A 23,101-nucleotide genomic window follows, 5' to 3' on the forward strand; every position below is an offset into this window, starting at 1 on the left:
CTTAATAGGATTTGAATATACTATATTACCCATCCCAGCACTGTATGTATTTTAAGCCATATTGCTGTTTTGGAATGACATTATTTGGTTCTAGTTAAAGGAATTCCAAGTACCAATGATCAGGTAGAGAAAACAACGTAGGGGGTTTGGGATGGAACAGCTTCTCTGTGAGAAAGTCTGAATAAGGGATGCCCTATATTGTGACTTTATATTATTCTCCTGACCTTCCCAGGGAGGAGATGGGAAACTAGAGCAGATTTAATTTTTTCCTACCTATAAATTTTATGCTTCCTGTCATGTTCCAAATTTAAATAATCCTTAAACAGCAAAAGTGTTTTAGCCCCATGAAGAGCTCCCCTGGAGAATTGCTCTCCGAGGAATAATAATAATAATAACAATGGTGATAACCATCTTTATTGAGTGTTTACTATGGTCTGCACATCTTATGCTAAGTACTTCCATATATCATCTCCCTTAATTCTCATAAAACCATTTGAGATAGATATAGTTGCTATCCCTGTTGGACAGATGATCAAATGCAGTTTAGAGAGATTAAATATATACCCATAATCACATAGCTAGTGAGCAATGGAGCAAGGACTGAGCCCAGCTCTCTAGGTCCTTAAGGCCTGAGGACTGAATCATCGCACTCTTGCTCGCACTGAAAGGAAAGAGCAAAGCCTGGTGAGTAAAAGCCCTGGGTTTAGATCCTCAGATACCAATCTATCTTACACTGCCTTTCTCTGTCTATATGGCTCAAGTCAAGACAAAGTAGAGGTATTTTGTGCTAGATGCAATGAAATGTAACAACTAAAAATATTTTCTCTACATTGTGTGTTAACGTTAGAGTGAGTGATAAGCTTTTTGCCTGACTTTATCTGCATGTGCAACAACACATGCTTTGAAACCAGCAGTCATAGAAACCCATTGGGCTCCCTTTCCAGCTTGGCATCACATGGTTTCTAGTAAACTCTGTCTGGGATACTTTCTTAACAAACTCCACTATGGTTAGAGACTTATGATTTCTATTTTTTTAAATTTGTTAAGATTTGTTCTGTGATCCAGAACAGGATCTGTCGTGGGGAATGTTTCCTATTCGTTTAAAAATAATATGTTTTCTGCTTTTGTTGAGTGGAATATCCTGTAAATGTCCATTTGTTTAAGTTGGTTAACAGTGTTATTCCATACTAATTTTCTGTCTTCTGGTTTACTGATAGAGGAGTACTGGCACCTTCAATTTTAATTGTAGATTTGTCTGTTTCGCCTTTCAGTTTGACTGGTTTTTGCTTACAGCTGGCCTTCTTTATGCAATCAGACAATCTCTGTATTTTAATTGGTGAGTTTAGATCATTTATAATCACTGGGGCTTTTAATATAGTTGCTTCAGAAACTACCATATTGATAGCTGTTTTCTATTTTTTTCCATCTATTCTTTTTTCTTCTTTTTCTGCCTTATTAGAATAACTAAATATATTTTATAATCCATTTTATAGCCATCATTGGTTTACTTTTTATACTTTTTCTTTTATAATCTTTTAGTGGTTGCCTATAGGTTTATAATATACAAATTTATACACTTGTAATTCATCAAAGTTCACCTTCAAATAATATACCATTTTGTGTGTGTCTGGACCTTCCAACAGTATATTCTCAATTCTGCCCTTTCATCCTTTGTGCTATTGTTGTTACATATTTTACTTTTACATATGATATAAATACATAATATATTACTAATATTTTTGCTTTAGAAAATCATTTTATTAGATAATAATTAGACACTCTATTTTTAGAGCCATTACAAATAATAAAAAATGAATTTTATTTTTGCCTCCATTTTATTCCATTTCAAGTGCTTGTCATTCTTTGTGTGGATCCAAGTTTCTGTCTAGTATCATATTACTTTTGCCTGAATATTTTTCTTTAATAATCCTTGCATGCAGGTCTGCTGGAAATTCATTCTTTCAGTTTTTGTTTGTCTGAGAAAATGTCCTTCATTTTTGAAAGATATTTTTGTTAACTAGAATTCTAGTTAACAGTTTTTTCTTTTAGTCCTTTAAATATGTCACTTCATTGTCCTCTGGCTTGCTTACTTTCTGCCAAGCTTGTAATTCTTATCTTTGTTTCCTTGCATGTAATGTATCTTTTCTCCTGGCTCTCTTAAAGATTTTTTTACTTGTGCTTTCAGCTTGCTTTGCTTGCTTGCTTTTCTCTCTCTCTCTCTCTTCTCTTCTCTTCTCTTCCCTTCCTTCCTTCCTCCCTCCCTCCCTTCCTTCCTTTGTTTTCTTTTCTTTCTCTTTCAAACAGGGTCTTGCTCTATCGCCTGGGCTAGAGTGCAGTGGCATCATCAGAGCTCACTACAGCCTTGAACTCATGGGCACAAGTGATCCTCCTGCCTCGGCCTCCTGAGTAGCTGGGACTATAGGTGCATGCCACCACACCCATCTTGTTTTCAGCAGTTTTAATATAATATGCCTAGTTTTTTGCTTTGTCTCTTGATAATATTTTCTTCTTTTTTCATATGCCTTGTAATTTTTTTAAAAGCTAGACACCTCATATAGGATAGTAGAGACTGTAAATAGTTTTTGTGGCCCAGAAATGGGCATACCTTTCTTTCTGCTAGGATTTTAGTGAGTGGGGCTTGGAATTTGTTGTTATGGTTGGCCTCAGTGTGTTGAAGGCTTAAACTTCCTCTAGCATTGCCTTGTGTTTAGGTGGGGGCTGCTTTATCAGAGGGTTTTTCTTAATGTCTCTCTACCCTCGGGTTTTGGTTTTCTCTTTGAGTTGTGCCTCAGAGAGAGTCTCTCTCCATGCTCTTGTAACTCTCTCAGTAACATTCTATTATCTGTTACTTGCTGCCTGTTAGCCTGATTGTGGGAAGGGGTGAGGTAGTGGACAGACATTCTCTGTCGTGTCATTCTGATTAGATGATCTTAGACAGGTACTGTGTCTTCGGTCTCAGGGTCGTGGTGTCCTCAGTGCTGCTGTCCCCTTTTCCAGGATAGCTCTTGCCCTAACCCCAAGAGTAGAAAACTCTTTATTTTCTTCCCTCAGCTGCAGTGTCCTAAGGGGTCCCAGGGAAGTCCATGAAGAATAACCTGAAATGGTTGTGGATGTCCTGTATGTGCACTTCCCCCAGGGCTTCTATATACTCTCACTAGCCCACACTTGGCCTTTACCTATTTGTTAAAAATTTTGACTGAATTCTTCTTATGTTTGATGGTATCTGTCCCAGATAAGCAAGGGTTCATGACTCACCTCTTTTGCAGGCACTTTTCTGTCCTTAGAAAGTTGTTCTGTTACCTCAATTCTCTGATGGTTTCAAGAAAAGTTTTGGCCATTTTGCTGTTAGGCTTTTTTTTTTTTTTTTTTATAAGTGTGGGAGAGATGCTCCTTCCAGCTTTCTCCACCTCCAGCAGAAGCTAAAAGTCTCACCATGCACTCTTAAGCCTCCCTGCTTTTGCACATGTTGTTCCCTCTGCCTGAGACTCCCTTCCCCTTTCCTCTACTTGCTAACCTCCTACCTGTCTTAATTCCTATGATCTCACGTTCTCAGAAGATAGGGGAAGACTTACAGAAAGATAAAATCATTAAATTACTTTATGGTTTCATAGACAAAAGTCAGGATTTATGGTCAGAAGACCTAGAATTTGAGTCTCAACTCTATTCTCTGCAAGTCCCTTGTCACACATGAGCCTCAGTTACCTTGTTTGTAAAGTAGGTATGCCGATATCTGCCCAACCTACTTTGCTGGGTGAAATAACGTGTGTGGCAATGCCTGATACACTTTTAAAACTCAGTTACAGCCCATCAACCTAGCAACAGGACTGCCTGGAAGAAAATCCCACACTTCCCAGAAATTCAAAGGGTTAGTGGACCAGGGGTAGCCGGCCCGGGCTTGTGTCAAACTGAAATCTCCAGGGGTCAGACACTGCCCTCAGCCAGCCACCATGGAGTAAAAAAGGTTGAAAAAAAAGGCTGGCCTGGCCCTGGAAACCCTGTATTTCTTTGTTTTATTTACAGAGTTTATTGCCAAATGCTAAGGAAAATAAATTGATTTCCATCTTTACTGATGTGTTAAAATTGCTGCGACACCTCATATTATCAAATAGATTTACTGTATAAAGTAGAATATAATTGGTACTTCAGGCAGGCCACAAATCTACTTTGGCAGGAACATATCACTCATAGTACATTGATTATAAAAATTAGTTAATTCAAGACAAACATTGCTTTCTCTGATTCCTGGCACAAATCCCTCCAAATCTTCCATGCATTACTGCCGTTGAGCTAAAAGACAGATTTCCATCAGGTCACTCGATTCTCTGCAGGCCTGATTTAAATGGTACTTATGCTAGTGCATCCACCAAGAAGAGATAGATCTCATTTACTAAATCTGCCAGGTGGGAACCTAAGTGATGGGATTTAGTAATATTGCTTTTATTTACTGCTCCCTATCTTACTGGTATAAGTCTTCCCATGGAGAATGTCTACTAATTCACTCAATTTGACTTTCCTCATGAGGAGCAGGGGTAAGGTACATTCTTACGAGAACTAGCATTTTTTTGAGTGCCTCTGTATAGTGGACAATATCAGTATTCCACCCAGATCACCTTTAATAACTTTGTAATGGTGGTGGTGGTGGTGATGTCGTGTGTGTGTGTGTGTGTGTGCGTGTGTGTGTGTGCGTGTGCGTGTGTGCGCGTGCGCGCGCGCGCGCGCGTGCGCGCTCGTATGTGCATAAGGATGTAAAGGGTGCGGCAACCTGGACTTTGGTGTACTTTCACTTCCAACAGCCAGCACCTGTAGCTCCTTTTGGGAACTGCTCTCAGGTAGCCCTTCTTCAGGCTACCGGAGCCTGCTTTGCTGCTTAGAGGAGCAGAGATGTCTGAGCATTTATGTTCCTCAGGGGTGGCCCTTTATCAGTAACTGATGGATGGGCTCAGGAGCATGAAAGCCCAGTTCCCTTGAAGCAGGTGTAATTTACACTCCAGAATTCTTCTGCAGGATTAAGCTGAAGCCACTTTTTATGAACTTGACCCCAAATTGTACCTTTGCTTGGCTTCTTTCTCTTGCATACCTGTTTTCCCCATGCCCTTAATGGGTTCCTCTGGGAGCATGTCCTTAATGAATCATGTGCACATGAATCCTCATCTCAGGGTTGGCTTCTATGGGATGTGATCTGAGACACTCTGAATGCTGGATATAGAGTAGGCATTTCAAGTCCACTATCTCATTTAATCCTCATGATAAACTCTATGAGTTAATTTCATGTCCACTATCTCACTTAATCTTTTTGGTAAACCCTATGAATTAAGTATTACTATTACCCTCATTTTATACATGAGAAAATGAAACTCAAAAAGGATTAAGGGACTTGACCACTAGTGTTCTAGTTATTTATTGCTGCTTAAAAAACTACTTCTAAACTTAGTGGCTTGAAACAACAACAATCATTTATTTTACTCCTATATCCACAATTTAGGCAGAGCTTAGTGGGGCCAGCTCATTTCAGCTTTATGGGTATCCTCTGGAGCAGCTTCACTGGAATTAGATGATCTAATTCCAGCACAGTGCACTCCCACAGCTGGCAAGTGGGTAGTAGCTCTTGGTTTCTATCCACATGGGCCTCTCTTGGGCTTCCTCACAGCATGGTGGCTGGGATCCTTGCAAGACCAAGCATCTTAAGAGACAGGAAATAGAAGATAGTTTCTCAAGGTTTGGGCCTGTAAATGGCATAACTTCACTTCTGTATTCTGTTGATTAAGCAGTCACAGAACCCAGAATATATATTCACCCCTTGTGGGAGGAGTGTCAAAGAATTTGGGGGGCCATATTTTTATTTTTTATTATAAAAAACTGTAAATATTTAAGGTATATAATTTTGTGAGTTTGAATGTATGTATACATCCATGAAACCATCACCACATTCAAGATAATAAGCATATCCATAATTTCCAAAAGTTTTCTTGTGCCCCTTTATTTTTTCATTTTTATTTTTTGTGATAAGAACATTTAACATGAGATCTACCCTCTTAATACATTTTTAAGTGCACCATACTGTATTGTTACCTATAGGTACTAAGTTGTACAGAGGATCTCCAGTACTTTTTCATCTTGCATAACTAAACATTATACCCATTGAACAACTCCCTGAGCCCCTGGGAATCACTATTCTGCTCTCTGCTTCTATAAGTTTGATTATTTTAGATACCTCATATAAGTGGAATCGTGTAGCCTTTGTCCTTCTGTGTCTGGTCTATTTGACTTAGCATAACATCCTCCAGGTTCATCCATATTGCCACAAATAGTAGGATTTCCTTCTTTTACAAGGCTAAATAATATTCCATTGTGTATATATTATACATTTTCTTTATCCACTCATCCATTAATGGACATTTAGGTTGTTTCCATATTTTGGCTATTGGGAATAATGTTGCAATGAACATGGAATGCATCTTCAAGATCCTGATTTCAATTCTTTTGGATACATACCCAGAATTCAGGGGAGGGGGCATGTTTTTAAATTGCCATACTGGTGGGCTAGTAAGAGTTCTGTTCAAACACAGAACTTCCTAAATCCATAGTCAATCCTTTTGATTGTAAATGTCCTTAGTGTTGATAATTTCTTCCTCCTACTTATTGCCTTAGCTCTTCTCTGGTGTGATGCTCTGTTCTTCCCAGAACATACACCTTGGGAGAATCATCTGGCACCCTTTAAGATGGAGAGTCAACCCTGGTGTTTTGGTTCCAATAAGCCACACCCCATCTGTGGCTAGAAGAAGGGATAAATCAATTTTAATTTGAAATTGTTCAATGTAAGATGCATAACTTTATATACCACCAAAAAAGGAAAAACCCTACCAATGAAATATCACAAGGCATTGATTGTACAATGCAGCCTGAATTCAGAGATCTTAAAATACAGAAAAGTATCAGTACTGGAATCAACGAAATATGCATATTTGGTAAATGAATGAACATGGAGGTAAATAGTTTTCAAAAGTTATTTTCATTCATTTTCAATGGAAACACTGTGAACTAAAATGTGCAAGAAAAGTTCTCAGCCATTAGATTTATAGTGGAATATGTACATATGTCTTAAGAGCAATAATATAAAAATTGTATATTTAACCTTCAAAATAAAATCTGTGAAATGGTAAAAAAAAATTGGAAATTGTAACTCAATTTGGGATGGTAAAATATTTTAATGGATAAGATTTGCCTTGTTAATTTGTATTAAGTAATCAGTAATCAGAGATGGGTTATCTGTGGTTAGGTGGCAGACAGGGATGTGTGAATAGAATATGTTTGGGGTCTGGAGAAAGACAAAGGAAACATGGGGCTGGCTCATGCCCAGGCTCAATAAATAAATGAACACATAGAGAAAGAGGCAGGAGAGCTTGAGGTTAGTTGAGAGCAAACATCTGGAAGATGGCAGTCATTTGCAGAGAGAGGAAAAATGGGATTTCTGAGTAATATTATACTGGGGCTCCTGAACAGTAGACATAGGGGCCGAGTCCCTGAGGCTGGAACTCTAGGTAGATGTTGGTAACAAGGTAAGTGACAGGTAGGTAAAATTAGGATACATAGTCAGAAAGAGACCAAAGATGGAATTGATTTGCTGCCAGGCCATTAAGTACTCTTCTTTAAGACTTCTTGAATTCACCAAGTCCAGGAATAGCACTAGTTTTAGTTATAGGGTGGTGGTGCTGAACCTATAGGTGAGATCCCACGTAAGGCAGATGGCAGGATACGGATGCAAAAGGGTCATGTGTAGAGCATTATCTTACAGGTTCTCGGGAGAGTAGTTCTGGCTGACACCCAGAGGCTGTGGGACAGAATTTGGGCTTTAGACCAAAAACAGACTTTATTTTAACAACCAGCCCTATGAATTTTGCTATGTGATCTTAAAAATCTTATTTTAACTTTCTCATCCATAGTTTAGCCATCAGTAAAATGAAGATAATAGCAGCTATTTTGCAATGTTGTTGAAAATATTATCAATAATGCACATACAGTTCTTGGTACATTACAGGTGCTCATATACAGTAGCTGTTATGAATAGTCAGGGATTGCAGAGGGCAATTTTCCTGGGAGTGAAATGAGAGGAGTGTAAATTGAAGCCAGACTTTGATGTTAAAAGGAACCAAGCTGAGCCCTGCAACTGGGGCAAATGCCCAGTTTACCTCTTGGGGTAGATTCTGTACTCTAGGATTATCTTTGTTCTGCAGTCAAGAGGATCTGAGTAGTAAGAGCTGGATGACTTACTGTGGACGAATGGTTCAAAAGAAACATCAGAGGCTAAACTTTGGTGATAGAATTACAGAATTTTAGAGCCTCAAGGAATTTGGTACCATCATGGATATCTGAAGTCTGAGAAGAAAAACTAACTTATTCAAATTCACCCAGCTCATGAGCAGGAGAGGAGGAACTGCAAGCTGGTCCTTAGCTCTCAATCTTCTATAGTGGCCTTTCAGTTACTACCACTAATGTTGAAACTATTTCAAGTTCCAATTATAATAACAACGATAACAAAAACTAGTTTAACAATAACAACTGTTATTATTATTCACAATATTAATTGAATGTTTATTGTGAGGCAGACACTGTTTAAAGTGCTTTGTATGTATACTTCATCAAATCTTCACAATCTATGAGGTAGGTACTATTAATGATCTCCCTTTATAGATGAGGAAGCTGAGAAACCTTGCCCAAGATCATGGAGCTAGGAAGCAGTAACTCCCAGTCGTGGCTCTAGATCCCCTGCCCTTGAGCTTTATGCCCTACCCATTTCAGTAACTGGGAAGATAATGACCATGTAAGACTACAGATGACTAGTGGGTGGCCAGCTCTGGTGTACATGGTCTTCTCACTCTCCTTTGCCATTGTTTCTGAGTCCTCTCTGACCTGCAGAGGTAACACTCCACCAAGCTTTAAAAAATTGTGATAATCTTTTGTTTCTACTTTTCTGAGGATCTGTTCAAGTGACAGTTTAGATCCTATTGCTACACTATTTTATATGCTAACATAGGTTTCCTTTTACTACACATAGGATTATTATAGCTAAAGCTTTTACTGTCAGTCAGGACATGACAGTATCTCCCAATAAAGAAGAAAGTTAAATGACAATTGAGAGCTACCAGTCCAAGTTTTCCTCTGGGTCCTATGTTCAGAGAAAATATCATGAGATATCTTAGTGAGCTGAAAGAGTGACTTCCTGGACAGGTAAGAAGAGATGGTTCTAGGAGAAAAAAAAAAAGAAAAGGAAAGAAAGAAAAGCAGGAAAAGAGGGCAACCAGATACAAAAATGAAAAGCAGATACTCAATTTCCCAGCACTGCTTGCAGCTACAGGCGATCATGTGAAACCACTTCTGTATTTCTGGCCAATAAGATGTAAGAGCAAGTTTGCTTGGAGTGTCTGAAAACATTTTTGCTCTCCTGAGAAAGGGCAAAGGCAGAAGAGAACTTACCTATCTCCTTCTTCTCTCCTTGAACTTGTCCATGATGCCTGGGGCATGCGTGTCATTCTGTGAACATAAAGGATCAAGTACAAAGATGAAAAACTAACATGCTGAAGTTGGGGGAGCAGAAATATAGAAGGAAACTGGGTCTTGATAACATCTTTGAGCAGCTAAAACAAAACCAGCAATAGCCTATGTCTAACCATCTTGTCACATGAGAAAAATAAATCCCTAATTTTTTAACCAAAAAAAAAAAGCTACTATGATATTTCTTATGGCAAAAAAGTTAAGAAATTAGCCAATATCAGTGAAATAATGAATAGACATAAGGATAATGAGAAGCTAAAAACTAATTTAAAAGGCTATGGTGAGAATCTAAAGAATGTAGTCAGTTAAATAGCTAGATTTCACGTGGAACTTGCTTTTGTTTCTGTAACTCCAAATTGGAAGCCTCAAACAAGCCATTCCTTTCTCTTCCAGGGACCAGTAAAAAAAAAGTCAGCAAGATGAGCTTTGTGCGCATTATCTCTGGGTTTTCTGCAGTGCACAGTGGGAGCTCTCCACTGCTTTGCTGAGAGGCAGATCCCAGCTGAATTCTCAGAAACTGGCTTTGGAAAGTGCTACCCCGTGCATAGCTTCTTCAGTGTACACACCAGCCTGTGTAAGAATTTGCTGTTGGGCACCTGTCACCTACTATAAGGTAAGCTCCTAGAGGTGCTATGTCTAATCTGTATTGGCAGCCACAGAGATTAGCATAGTGCCTGGAACGTGGGTAGCGCTAGTATCAGTTGGGTCCTGGCAGAAAGCCAGTGGTGTACTCAAATAGAGATAATTCAAAGTTTACTAAAATGACTATTTACAAAGTTGTGGGCAGGATGTAGGGAATCAGAAGATATGGTGCAGCACCCTGAGTTCGTGACAGTGGGAAGCTATTATCACCAAAAGTCTGAAGGTTGGGGGGTGGGGGTTGCTGTAACCCAGAGACACAAAAAGCTGTGTGAACAGGGCCATTTCGTTCAAGTTATGCAGCCTGCCCATGGCAACCCGTTAGAGAGGGAGTCGGGGGTAAATTCTCTGAGCCCACTCTCCTCCCTCCTTTGATCTCCTGCCGGTGCTCCCCTGTGACTGAATCTAACTGGATGCCAGGGGGTAAGGATGCCCTGTTGATGCAGGATAGCCAGTTTGGTCTCCTGAGGCACAGAGCAGGGTGGGCAAGGGTAGAGTGTAGATATGTAAAGACGAAAAGAAGATATCCAGCCAGGACTCAGTGACTATCTGTGGAGTAAGTGACCATCATGTTCATATAGCATGTTCCCAAGAGAGTGAGCCTTGTACTGCCTGCCCACAACCCTCCTCCCCTCTTTCCCTCCCTCCCATTGTCTATCTGCCTCTCTTTTACTCACTCACTCATTACATTTTTATTACTTTTGTGTGCTATATGCCAAACCACTGGGCTAAGTACCAGGATACATGAACAATAGGACACTGTTGTTAGAAATAACACATTAGGGTAAGATTTTGACAGTATTATGATGACGTTTGTCCAGGAACACAGAAATATCCTTTGTCTGTGCTTCCCCAGCCACACTTCCCTGCAAGCTTCCTGAAGGAAGTACATGTATGGAAGATGGAGTGATGCAAAGCAAAGGGTCACTGTTGGCAGAGATCAAGAAGCTAGGCCATGTGGAGGGCCCCTTCTTGCCTGACCAGGAAGACCCAAGTGGCTTAAGCCAGAGCAAGCCAAAGGCCTTCCCTTTCTACCCATAAATCCAACCTCAACTTTTGGACATAATCAAAAGTTGCTGATTATGGCAAAAGCTGCTTTTACTCTAATTCTCTTCACCCTGTTATTCAGCCTGTTCTCTCCTTAGGGATTTTACTTGCTTTATCTGTGAGGAATTTTAGTGCTACTTCTAGGTCGTCTTGTTTCTTCCCCATACCAAGACTATCTGTAGGAAGAATAGATTATCTGTATTTCCAGTGTGATTTTAGGAAAGATGGCAAGACCTTCTGATCCCAGCTGTCAAAACTTCCCTCCCTTTTGTCTGCTAACCTGAAACTCTACCTTCATTGCTAAGTCCTTTGGTTTAACTTTGTTACAAAGGCAATACCAGCCAGAAAGAAGAGAAGCAGATTTTGAGGGATAAAACAATAAGGCAAAGAGCACAGAGGAGCACCTTGTGACAAGAAAATCTTGCCTAGAGTTGGCCCTCCTGGTCTGGCTGCATGCCAGGCCTGAGCGTACTCTGTGACCCTGCTTACTCGAGTTTGCCCCCCTCACCTTCCTTTTTCCTTTTATCCTTTTAGTTCTATGACTTTAAACACAGGTGTGTGAAACCGTCACTACAATCAGGAAGCAGACCAGTTCCATCACGCCCCAAAGTTCCTATCCACTGTGCCTCTATAGTCACACTCTTCCCGTACTCCTGCCTCTGGAAGCTGCTGATCTGCTCTCCTTTACTATCATTTTGTCTTTTCAAGAATGATGTGTAAATGGAATCATACAGTGTGTAGCCTTGTCAGACTGGCTTCTTTCACTCAGCATCATACCTTTGAGATTCATCCAAGTTGATGTGTGTTATACCATCTGGTTTTGATCTCTCATGTATTAGAACTGTTCTCACACAACACCACAATGCCTGTAGTCTAGAGACTAGAAGATTGTACTGTCTGTCGTTCAACTCTTTATTAAAAGCCTATGTTTTAGTTAGGATCACTTGTTTACAAGAAATGCTCACTCAATTTCACCCAAGAAAATGGGAATTTTTTATAATGATCCAGGACTTTCTCCTGTGACTACAAAAAGAAGGCTCTCATCATAGCCAGTTCTGGAAGTGGGAGGTGATTTGCGATCCAAGGCAGCTTTTGGGGAGAATGTGTAATCACCACCTGTCTCTCAGCACCTGTGTGGTCTCTCTCACACTGTTTCTCTCTCTATGTGTCTGTGTGCTCTGTGCTCACTCTTTATCAGCTAGCTTCTCTTGATTACATGTGGTATCTACTTCCCTCTTCCTTGAATTCAGCACATGGCCATCACAACGTCTCCCACCCTCACCCTTAGGACTGTTCAACAGTGGTCACTGCTTCCAACTTGGGCTTTACATTCAAATTCCTGGGGAATAATCTGATTGGCTCTGCTCATCTTCCCAGCCAGGCAGTACAGGTCTCTGGCCCTCTGATGAAATGCCTGCTCTGTTTTAACCACCTGTGTCTGGTGCAGGTGGGGTCATGGTGGCTGGGTAGAGTAGATTCCTTAGAAGGAGAGAGCTGAAGACTGGGGCAGGAAATGACTGACAGCTATAGTATTTTCCATTAAGAAAATAGTCTTTATGGAGGATTGTTGAAAGCTCTATTCATTTCTTCAGGTATTCTGCTCTTCATTCTTTTCTCAAACCAGATCATAGGAAAGATGCATTTGGGCCATTTTGCTTGGTTTCCAGCAGACTGCTGTCATTGAACTGTGTTTTGTTATTCTGTTGGCTTTCACTGAGAGAAATTATAAGGAGGTCTATTGAACCATTGACTGCATTTACTATTGTTGGGGGCATTATCCATATAGTGCTTTTAACATGAAGTTCCATGTGAAAAATTTATTTTAGGAATAAACTTAAGGATGCAACTTTATTTCCCCCCAAAAATTGGCACATGCCCTTCCTCTTAAGCAAAGAAAGCTGGGTCACTTATCCAGCCTCCTTCTGTGTTGGTGCCTAGAAAACTCAGTTCCCAGTAAATAAAATAAGATACAGCTGTAACAGCTGCCTGGTCTCTTATAGTCTCCATATCTTTGTTCTTACCCTGTTTTTACATATTCTTATTTATCTTGGTCTTGAATTTTAAATGTACATTTGTTCCCTGTGACCCATATCATAATATTTCAAAGAATGAGGGAAGATATAGACAAACAACTAAAAGCATGCTTGAGATCGCAATGGGCTATGGCATCTAGTTCCTGGCCCAGGCTGCCATCTTGACTCTCCCATGAGGTCTCTTCCAGTGATAAATGTCCACTGAGCTAACAATAACAGTCACAGATTTCTCAAGGTGGAGAAAACCTAAGCAGTCATGAAATACATGTTGGGAATTATACCAACAGTTCTAAAAACTTACTTGCATCATCTCATTTAATCTTTTTGTATCCATAGGAGATAGATATTAAATATTAGGACAAGTCAATTAAAACTCACTAAGCATCAGCCTTCTCATTTGTTAAAAGAAGATAGTAATATCTTCCCCCTAAGGCTTTTATAAAAGTTAAATGAGATAAAAGTATGACACATACTAGGCACATAAAACCATTAGCACCCTTTCCTACTCTGTCCAAATGTATCCTGCCAGTGGCCTCTCCTGTCATCGTCTGTGAAATTCTCATGTCTTACATGTGATTTTAATGTTGACTTTGGTTCTCTCATCTGCAAGTGCTTAATTTATCTGACAATGGCCAGGATAGGAGTGATGCCTAACATCCCTTGCCCAGTCACAAGTATAGAAAGATAATTTCTGGCAAGTCATTTTTTATCATAAACATGAGATTTTACCTGTAGAAATTTGTGACAGCCACATTTGGATCTGAGAATTAATTAAGCAAAGGCTTGATTTCTGAAACAATGTGGTGCTGACCCTGGTGGACCATTTTGCTTTCTTTTGGGGGTATAGGACTTGGAAAGGAAGTTGTGTTTGGTGGAGCAACTCTGGAGCCATTGCTCTGACCTGACCTGCATAGATCCCTGAAGGGGTTCACCCTTGTTCCTCTAACAGAAACTGCTCCTTGTACTGTGGGACAGTTGGGAGCCATTAGGCCTTGGCTGTGCCTTTATAATCTTTATTATAATCTATCATGGGGCCTATGAATATTTAGCCAAAGAGACTGCTCCTGAGCACCTGTGACACAGAGCAGGTCAATAGCAGGTCAACCATTTTATAAAACCTCTGAGGCTGCCTAACACAGTAGCACTTGCCAAGACATCATTGCCAGGCAGATCTGAAATAGACACTGTGATCTGTGCACAGAGCTCAGTGAAGGGAGCCAATTAGAGCCTGGAGGACTGCCCTCACCTCATCTCTACCTGAAACCTCTTGAAGGAGATACCAATTTTGTCATTGAGAGAACAAAAGAGAATATTTATGCAGAACCCATGAGATTCCACTTACATTTCACATCCTTTTAATAGACTGTGGCTGCTAGGAACAATGTTTTCTCATTATTAATAATTTCCTGAACATTATTCCAAACCAAGCTATCCTGAGACCAGGCTGATAGGAAGAATTAGGATGCTACATCTCCAGTTTCCACCCAGATGATTTAGAAGGTCTCAGTCAAATGTTTTTAAACCGACCTTCATCTCAGACATTGAATGACTGAGAATCTGATAGCACAGGAGACTTCATTTTCTAGTCACTGACCTTGACTTCACACTTTGAATTACACAGAAAACCAGAGTTTTTGTACGCAAGAAGATCAAGGGCAACAGTTGGAAATCTTCTGTGGAACTCTATCCAGCCCCATGGAGCTCCTATCTCACCTGCTTAAAACATGAACTAGAGGGGGCAACCCTTCTTTGGGGAAAGTGATTTTGAGCAACAGGCTAGCGGCCCTAGTCCTTAATTCCCTCCCCAAACCCATTTCTTGTATGATTTTAGATAATTTATCTTGGGCATTTAGTCTTGGGAAAGCAGATATAACCTCCACTTATACACACATACTCCCACTTATATAAATGTGTAAGACACAACCCCCTTCAACATAGGGCCTGTCTGAGAGATCCTTATTTGAAGACTTGGGACATACTTACATTAGTCACCCCCCTGCAAGGAGAGGGTGGATGAGCCAGAGATATAGATAATTGTACCCTGTCCCTCCTAGACAATGACACTATTGTCCAGAGTCTCCAGGCCCTGCAGTACCATCCCAACCAGACATTCTTCATCCTTTGTGTTTCCCCCTTCAGGAAACCAGATGTCATTAGCTTAATAGAACATGCAATTCTAGCCAACACCTTGACATCTTCTCCTTCAGAACTCCCCTCTCTGGCAACAGCCAGAAGCCATCAGAAAGAGGGTAGATGCTGAGCAAGTGTGAAAGGTAAGGAGGAAATGAGAACTCCTGGTCGCAGGGGAAAGATGCCAAAGGAGAAAGAGAAAGTCAAATCATGGCCAAAACTACCCTCCCAAAGCAGCAAATGTATATATACTTTGGGACTATAGTAAAACTCTATTATGATTTGTTGTGTGAATATAATTTAAATCTGGGTTTTGATCATTTTTGACTGTGTCCTATAGTAAAAAATAAATTTTATATTATGACATGGTGCACATGCACAGTTTTACAAAATAACATTTACCCCACATAAAATGCATGCTGATTTGTTTTTCTATCCTATCCTACTCCATTTTATACTACCTTATCTTACCTTAATTTATTCAAATCTTTTCTTTTCTATTTCATTTTTTAAAAAAAGGGAATGATGTCTATTCACTAAATTAATTTCATCACCCACTAATCATAACTGGCAATTTAAAAAACAGTGGCTTGTTAAAATTCAAGGGTGTATAGACTCCTGGATTCATAGACTTTTAGAACTATAGATTATCTATTTCTAGTGTAACCTCATTTTCCAAGTGAAGACACTGAGCTCTAAAAAAGTGGTAATTCATCCTTGGTCATATATCTGGTTGATGGCAGAACCAATGTTCTTGAATTTACATGGTGATGCAAGAGGGAGTGTGGTGTGGAGCAAAGAGCCTGGGTTGGAATTTGTCAGAACAGACACATTCTGTTTAGAGCACTGTGACCTTAAGCCAATCACTTAAACCATTTGGCCTCAGTTTCCTATAAAATGGGCTATTAAGAGGACCAACTGGGTAAGACACAGGAGAGGTTTTGCAAGTGGTACAGTCCAAAGGTACAGAATAATTAGTTTTCTTATCTCTCTGCAATAGCCTCTGATGCAGGTGTTATCTGAATTCTTTGTCAGCAGTGACACAACAGAGACCGCTGGCTTTGGAACATAAAGGAAAAAAGTCTATGCAGTTCCCTTCATCATTGATCGCAAACCTCATATTTTACCCTCTCCTCTTTTTTTCTGATTTGGTTTACTTCTTGATTTATCTTATCATTTCCTGCCATTTCATAACAGAGATCTTTATCAATGTGTCTTGATTTTGAGGTCTTCTTAAATTAGTCAAGGTCAATGCATGGTCAGAAATAAACAGTCTATATAGAGGTGATAAACATGTTCAAAAGTGTCTGTGTAGGTCCGAAGGAACCTAGAGGACTGAGTCTCTCTCAATGTGGGAAATAGAAGGGGGCAGACTGGCCATCTAGAAGTTCATCTAAGATGTTCCACCTGTGGGATAATGACATCCCACAAACAGAATCAGTAGGCATGAGTAAGACATGTGGATCCTGTCCTCAGTTGGTGCCAAGGGAGAACCATGTTGGCCCTGGGGCTTCCAGATGTATGAGATTTTCTCTGATCTGGATGTAAGCACAGGTGAATGGTCTCTTGCCAGGAGAACCCATTCTTTTATGTGATGGCCTCAGATGGCATCTGAAGGATAGTCTTACTCACAGGTGGCTTTGCATAGAGGGAGGTTCATCTGGCATCAACAGTCTGTTGGGGCTCTGTTGAATGTTCAGGCTCCTCTGAGGCAGGTATCTCAGGAGGCTCAATGAGGAGGGGGCGTGTTGTGGCTCTCCTGGCAGCTCCTCATACTTAGTTTTCCCTGGCAAGGTGCTTTCGAAAGGAGGGTTGATTGAGCTTGCTGTGGCCTGTTGGTTACCCTGGGGTCATTGCTCTGTATTGGAAGGGGCTCAAGGAATTGGAGCCCACTTCTCTAAGCACCTTGATATGTCTTAGAATCATAGGAAAAGTTTGGCTGGAATACATTTAAATAAATCCATCTGCATATCCCTCCTGTCTCATATTTGGAAGATATAGCAAGGGTAAAGCTCATTTTGTTTTTTCTCCTATCAACATAAATTCTGCTCAAATATCTGGTTTGGTTTCCTTAGTAATTTATGCATTCTCAGCTCAGTGACTTTCTGCAGAACCAGCCTTTTATGAGAAACTAGAATTTTCCCAGGGAGAAAATTATCTTCTCTGTCACTGTAGTCTGTATTTAGTGCATAACCACCTGTGTGACATGACCCGAGTTTCCACATCTAAAATGAAGCAGTACCTAGAGATGCCATCTCTTTATGGTAGTTAAGAGTGCAGATTTGAGAGCCAGGATGCCTGAGTTTGATCCCTATATTTCCACTTACTAGTGGTGTGACCTTGGGAAAATTACTTAACCCATGTGTGTTTCAATTTTTTTTCATCTATAAATTTGTGATGATAATAAAAGTATCTATGTTACAAAAATTATATGAGGCTGGGTATGGTGGCTCAAACCTGTAATCTTAGCACTTTGGGAGGCTGAGGCAGGAGGATGGCTTGAGCCTGGGAGTTCAAGGTTACACTGAGCCATGATGACACCATTGCACTCTAGCCTGGGCAACAGAGCGAGACTCTGTCTCTAGAAAAAAAAAAAAGAAAAAAAGAAAGAAAGAAAGAAAGAGATCCAACCCATGGAGCAGCAGGAAAGCAAAGTTTTTTTTTTTTTTTTATAAAAAGAAAGAGAATTTTTTTGTTATAAATTTAAAAAAGAAAAAAAATAAAAAAGAGAAAAAAAGGAAGGAAGGAAGGAAGGGAGGGAGGGAGGGAGGGAGGAAGGGAAGGAAGGGAGAAAGTTGTATGAGTTAATACCCAGTTATAGTAACTGCTATATTAGATTTAGTATTTTTCTTACCGAGATGATCTATAAGGTCCCCTATAATTTTAAAAGTGGGTGATAAGATTATAATAATGATATTTTACATTGTAATAGCTATTTATTGTTTATAATACTTGTCTCCATATATTACCCTCTGGAGGTGGGAAATTGATGCTGAAAAGTTAAGTGACTTGTTTAAGGACATACTGCGTAAGAGGAGCAGCTGAGCCTATGGGCAACCCTTCTGATACTCAGGTTCTGGCACTTTCCTCACATGTTGATGCCATCCAGCTGAGTATGGATATTTCCCTCTTAAATGGTCTTCCTTTCCATACCTTTCATTGTGTCAAAATAGTGACACTATTCTCCAAAGTGCTGGATGCCACCATATACTCAAAAGCATTCATAACTTTTCTTGTCCCTGCCTGTTTTAATTAGGATAACAAAAGCTGGTATAACAGATAAACCCCAAATCTCAGTGGCTTAACACAATAGCGATTTATGTCTCACTCACCTAAAGTGCAATATCAGTATTCTGCTATCAGTAGGTGGCCTTCCATGGGGCCATTCAAGGACACAGGCTTGAAAGTATAAAATATCCTCCTCTAAGACCCTAGAGTTCTTCCCTCTAGGTAGTGGATGGGGCAAAAGAGATTTTTCATGGAGATTTTTTTACCCGCTTTGATTCAGAAGCAACACACACCACTTCTTTTCATATTTTAATAGCAAAAGCTAGTTGTGTGGTCCCATTCAGGTACAAGAAGGGCAAGAAAATGTCACTTCTTGACAATACTCGAGGGGAGAATGAATTTTTGGCCATCAGCTAGTCATCTCTGCCACACTCATTCACCCCACATTCAATCACTTGCCAAGCTGTGCCTATTCTCTGTCCAATTTCTCTCATATTGACACACTACTTCCATTCCTGTCACTACCACCCTAGTTCAGACCCTTTTAATCTCACACTAGCAAATTATCATAGCTACTTAGGTGGTTTCCTTTTTTTTATGCTCTATACTTTTCCATCTCTCCCACACACCACAGCCAGATTAATCATTCTGAACTACTCTTTCAAAATATCATTTTTTAATGGCTCCATTTAGCAACAACTCAACAACAGTGATTGGGTTCCTATCTATGTCAGGCACAGTGCCGGGCACTGAAAGGGCACATAAGTGAGTAGTACCTGGCCCCTGCATTTAAGCTGCTTACAGTGTAGTAGGAAAGACTAACATGCTTACAATGAGCCATGGGCTGGGACAGGGAGTAAGTGCTACTAGGGTAGAGGTACCAATAAATTGCTATATATGTATAGAAAGAGGGAGATATGAATATTAATTGCTCACAAAGGGAGAATAATCCTGGTTAAGGGGAACATGAAGTACAAGACTTCGAAGGAGGTAGTGAAAATGTACTTAGTTTCTGAAACTGAGCTTAATTCTCTAGGCCTGGGTGAATTTCATTTCAGGGAGCTGAGAGAGGTACAGATGAAATTGCTGGGTAGCTGGGTAAACTTTAGGGCATGGTGGTGATTTGGAAAGGTGCGGAGAGATTAGAGACAGGTAGATGTCTGAATTTACAAAAGAGAAAAAGGAGATAGGAGATTCTATATTCCGTACTCTAATGAGTTTAATATCTATATGTAGAAAAATTACAGAAGTTATTAATAAGTAGATGGCACTGCCCTGGACTTACTATGAACAAATCATTTCAGATTGGTCTTGTTTTCTCTTTTTTAATAGGATTATTTGAGTTAAAGACCAACAAAAGATGGATATTAAGTTTATCTGAAGTTTAGCTAGAATTTTGATCAGTTTGAATGAAATTCTTACAGACAAGTTAAAACAATGTAACTTGAATGATAGTATGGTTTGTTGGATTTAAGTTGTTAAATGAATTAACATAAACTTGGAGGAAGGTATATAAAGGTATAATGCAGAAATCTGTCATTGTCCTCCCATCTCTGCCCTTTTAAGAAAAGTTAATGGTTTTGCTGGAAGACTTTATTCTCAAGTTTATGGTTTATGTAAGTTTGGAAGCTAAGGTAATATCTTTGAGGTTAGAATTAAAAAAGACAAATGAGATATTGGCCTATGTATGATCATTTGCCTCTGTATATGTTTATCACCTTTGGGAAAGGTAGAAGCCAAAGAATTTCTAATTATCTTTTTGCTCAAAAATGATCATGTATTAAAAATTAACTTTGTACCAGTCAGTATGACTCAGCCAGAAGGGTGTTCTTTTTTTAAATTAAAAAAAGAAGTGATCAGATAGAAATTAGACCCTGAATTCTTTGCCTACATTTCAGGAGGAAATAAGTTAATGAGTTACACCTTCCTCCACGCCTTCCCACTTCCTACCCTGCTCCCTACTTCTGAAGGATCAGTGGGAAGTAGGCTGTGCTCTAATGAACAGAAGTCTGGACACTCAGCACAAACATCTGAGGCCTAGGGACTAACTGTGAGTGCTACGGTTGGTGGCACCAGGAGGTGCCTAATGACTCATCTCTCCTCCTCTGAGTGCCACCCAATGAAAAACAAGGGGGTCCCCCAAGCAGAACCATGGTTTAGATGGAGCGATTAAAGTCATGCCACCATAAGCCAACATCATCGCAAGGAGAAGGACTCTGGATTGTGAGCATTTTCTACTCTTGGGCCAGGGGTGGGGAAATATAGGTGAGTCCATGCTCCTAATAAGTGGGTTTCTTTTCCTTCGTAAGTGCCCAGTGCTAAAGAGTGTTTAATTCAACTGAGTCATGCAATGAGCTGCCCTCTGAGTCTGCAAGGACCCATATCTGAAAACATTAAAACAGAAGGTACATGGCTCCATGCCAGTGATGTTATAAAGGGAATTCCTAAGCAGGACAGGGGACAGAAATGCTTTAGGAGGAGGGCTTTTGATTATCCCTTTGGGTACCAAAAGGGTGCAAACTTCTGACTTTCCATTTATAGCCTCCACTGTTTGCTTAAAAGCTTAGACTTCAGTGTCAGAAATATCTAAGTTTTAGCCCGGCTCTGCCATTTAATTTTGAAATATTGAACACTTTTCTGTACCTCGGTTTCCCCATCTGTAAAATGTGAATATAACACTAGTATGTCAATTGTTGACTCCTCAAAAGACAACTAAAAATACCTATTGATCAAGCACAGCTAAGTTTATTAGACATACTGCAATAAAAAAAAAAGAGATCTCCAACTTGCCAAAGTCTTTTTAGTATCTCAGAAGAGGGAAGTCAAGAAAGACTAATTTAATAATGTTTCTAAAACTCTTCCACAAAATAGAAAAACAGGAAACATGTTCAAACTCTTTTTGTGAGGCCAGCATGACCCTGCCACCAACCTAGAAAGACACTATAAGAAAGGAACGGATGCAAAAATTCTCAACAAAATATTAACAAACTAAATTTAACAGTACGCTAAAAGGATCATATACCATGGCTGAGTGGAATATATCCCTGGGATGCAAAGATGTTTCAACATATGCGAATCAATCAATTTGATATACCATATTAAGAAAATGAAAGGTAAAAATCACTTGGCCATCTCAATAGATGCAGAAAAAACACTTGACAAAATTCGACACCTTTTATTGATAAAATCTCTCAACAAATTAGGATAAAAAGAACTTACCTAAACATAATAAAGGCCATATATGAAAAGTCCACAGCTAACATTATATTCAATAGTGAAAAACTGAAAGCTTTTCCTCTAAGATCAGGAATAAGGCAAAGATGCACACTCTTGCTTGTTCTCTCCAACATATTAGTAGAAGTCCTTGCCAGAGCAATTAGGCAAGAAAATAAATAAAAGGCAGACAAATCAGAAAAGAAGAAGAAAAATTATCTCTGTTTGCCGATGGTATTATCTTATATGTAAAAAAAAACCCTAAAGACTTCACCAAAAAACTGTTAAAACTAATAAATAAATTCTGCAAAATTGTGAGACACAAAAATCAACATACAAAAATCAGTCACATTTCTATACACTAACAATGAGTTATCCAAGAAAGAAATTAAGAAAACAATCCCATTTAAAATAGTACCAAAAAGAATAAAATATTTAGGAATAAACTTAACCAAGGAGGTGAAAGACTTGTACACTTAAAACTATAAAACACTGATGAAAGAAATTAGAGATGCAAATAAATGGAAAGATATCCTTTATTCATGGATTGGAAGAATTAATATTGTTAAAATGTCCATATTATCTGAAGCGATGTACAAATTCAACATAGATTAGGATCTATCAAAATCCCAATGTCAGTCTTTATAGAAATATAAAAAACAATCCTAAAGTTCACATGTATCCATGGAAGACCCTATATATCCAACACAATTTTGAGAAAGAAGAGCAAAGGTTGAAGCATCACACTTCCTGATTTCAAAATATATTGCAAAGCTACAATAATTGAAACAATGTGGTACTGGCATAAAAACAGATAGAGCAATGAAACAGAATAGAGAGGCCAGAAATAAACCCATATATATGGTCAGATGATCTTTGATAAGGTTACCAAGAATATACAATAAGGAAAAGATAGCCTTGCTAATAAATGGTGTTGGGAAAACTGGATATCCACATGCAAAAGAATGAAATTGGACCCTTATCTCATACCATACAAAAAAATCAAGTCAAAATGGATTAAAGACTTGAACTGAAGACCTGAAACTATAAAACTCCTAGAAGAAAACATAGGGGAAAATCTTCCAAACATTGGCCTCAGCAATTATTTCTTGGATATGACACCAGTAGCATAGGCAAGAAAAACAAAACTAGACAAGTGGGACTATGTTAAACTAAAAAGTTTCTGCACAGCAAAGAAAATAATAAACAGAGTGAAAAGGTAACCTACAAAATGGGAAAGAATATTTGCAAACCGTATGTCT

The 23,101-nt window shown here is 39.3% G+C and overlaps 1 long non-coding RNA gene across 1 annotated transcript in view; it reads left to right on the forward strand.

Annotated features, from left to right (window-relative positions):
• The first annotated feature begins 665 nt into the window (after nucleotides 1-665).
• The window catches only part of LOC123647772, a 93,100-nt gene continuing 70,664 nt past the window's right edge, over nucleotides 666-23,101 (forward strand). Inside the window, exons 1-2 of the long non-coding RNA XR_006738331.1 lie at nucleotides 666-684; nucleotides 9,943-10,162. This is a non-coding gene — a long non-coding RNA (uncharacterized LOC123647772). The remainder of the gene's footprint in view (nucleotides 685-9,942; nucleotides 10,163-23,101) is intronic.

Source organism: Lemur catta, chromosome 1 (assembly GCF_020740605.2).
Source record: "Lemur catta isolate mLemCat1 chromosome 1, mLemCat1.pri, whole genome shotgun sequence".
Classification (NCBI taxonomy): domain Eukaryota; kingdom Metazoa; phylum Chordata; class Mammalia; order Primates; family Lemuridae; genus Lemur; species Lemur catta.